This window comes from Mirounga angustirostris, unplaced genomic scaffold (assembly GCF_029215605.1).
Source record: "Mirounga angustirostris isolate CCGP_5_RB_7025 unplaced genomic scaffold, mMirAng1.0.hap1 SCAF_3, whole genome shotgun sequence".
Taxonomy (NCBI): Eukaryota; Metazoa; Chordata; class Mammalia; order Carnivora; family Phocidae; genus Mirounga; species Mirounga angustirostris.
In genome coordinates this window covers 18,381,148-18,383,591 of record NW_026991711.1, presented here as the reverse complement: position 1 = coordinate 18,383,591, position 2,444 = coordinate 18,381,148, and positions in this window count along the sequence as shown.

Below are 2,444 nucleotides of genomic sequence, written 5' to 3'. Positions count from 1 at the left end.
AGCTGACAGTAGACTTACTCACTTTTCCAGAGCACTGTAGCCTTTCTAGTCTATTCTCCACCCAGAAGCCAGAATAATCTTAACACACTATAAAATGGATTATGCTTAAAATCCTTTAGTGGCTTCCTGCTGACCTTAGAACAAAATCTAAAAGTCTTCATACTGATCTTCAGTGCTTTGCACGTCTGCCCTGTAGTGCTTGCCGCTTTCCCCTCATCGCTCACCACTCTTAAAAATCCTTTGCTCTCGTCAGGCTAGAGTTCTCCTCTTCCCTTTAGCATACAGTCCTCTTGACACACATGTCAGTTAGGTTTTTCTGAAAGGAGGCTCCTTTCCAGCCATGCCCCGCTCCACTGCAACACCTTTATCTAGCTCCTGCTAATGCTGATCCTCATTGTGGTCTTACCTTGGATGCTACTAACCCTAAGAAGTTTCCTGGGCCTCTGTAGACAAGGTGGGGCAACTCTGTAATATATTATGGACACCATGACTTTTTCTTTATAGCATTCTGCGTACATGCTGTTACTTAATTCTTCATTTATATTTTGTATTGATTGTAAGTGCCAAGAGGGCAGAGACTGTGTTGTGTTCATCACAGTATCCCTAGAGTCTTAAGTCTTGATGGACATACAAGTTCCTCGATGAATACCTGTTGGTCAACAGTAAATCTCACCTTTCTCTTACATTGCCTGGGCTCTTGGAATTGTTTCCATATTGATCTCTCCGCACCACCTTTGCCTTCTTGGTGTCTCCATGAAAAGAATTCAAACTTCTTAGCATGGTGTAGAAGGTCTCCTGTGTAGTCCTACCACTCCTTCTCACTCATCAGTCTCATTTCCCTTCTCCTCACCTGCCCTCCCTTGTATTCATGTTCCAGATTAAGGAATGACACCCATGCCCCTCAATCCCATGTGGACTTGAATATTCTACTATGTGCACATTGCCGACAAACCCAGAAGCTCGTCCAGACAATTCCCTGGATCTTTTTCGTCTCTTTCTCCCTTGTGCCTGTTAAAGTGTCTGGGGATATTTGTTGAACTGAGATGACCTCCATGCTCCATAGTAGAAACTTCTTGATTAATGCCCTGAATTAGATTTAATTTCAGGCATTTACAATTTTTTATTGAATCTTAAATTACAAGCATTTCATATCTCCCATGAGAGCACAGCAAGACCATTGTAATAATCTATGATTCTTTTAATGAATGCACAAAATGCTTCCATTTAAATTTTTATGTAGATAAATAGACTGGCATTATTAATATTATATCTGCATTTATCTTAAGCCCAGTCAAAAAATCCCATTTATCAAATTAGTTTACTGGAAATAAGGACAAAGCAAAAATTATAAACATTTAAAACAAATCTTGATAGAAGTGCATATAATCTACTCTACGTAATTCTGGTCGTGGTCCTACACCATGCCTTCCACCTTCCAGTTCTCATCCAGGAAGGCAGACATCAGGCACTTCGGCTTTCTATATCTCATACTAGTTTGGTATGAGGGTAGCCAGAGCTGCTTGGGGTCTGGGGTAGGACTGAGGCAGACTGTCAGCCCAGATGCCCTGTAGATTCTAGACACCTATCTCTGGTTTACAGAATCCTCACGATTCATCTAAGGAAGTTTTAAAAACTGCTTTCTGCCATTCACTAGTGTTCTTTTTAGATGTTAGTAGTAGGCGTTCTTTGATAAAATGTTGCATAATCTTAAGTTTGAGGAAAAACTACATGCAATATTCATCTCCTAGAGAGTATTGCAGGTTATTTCTATGCAGATTAGTGTGTCAAAGGTTCTGATAAATCCTACTACTTAAAAATATCCATTAACTATTTTAAGTAAAGCATTTTCAATATATATTTAACCAAGACCCCATATTTGCCTGCATATGTTATGGATTTTCTGCTAAAAATACTTTGGAAAATGCTGCTCAGAGATATGTTTCATGATTTATTTGGGGTTTCAGCCACGAGCAAATTACTTTTGGGGAAAGCTGAAGGCAACATAGCCTGGTATCTGGCCAGGCAGCTTTTAGTTTAGAGCTGGACTGTTGGCGGCCATGATCCTCAGATGGATCACCTCACATCACGAAAGGGTCAGTCACCCTAAACTTTATCATGGGCTCTGAGAACACAGCCCAGAAACTGACTTCCTTTGAAAACTCCATACAAACTTGATTGAATTGTATTTTCCCAAGTTTAGCAATGTGAAAAGAGAAGGCTAAACATTCTCTTGACCTTCTAAAAGTGGTCTGTGCCCATAGAGAGATGAAAGTAAACATATCTGAGACAAATAGCTTTGTCTGTTGGTTACTCTTCTAACTTCACACTAACCATTTTAATTCAATTTCTTAGCTATGGAATTATAATATTCACAAGAACCGTTAGGATGAATTCTCTAGATCAGATCATACACCAAAAGCAATGTAAAACTACCCATTTAATAA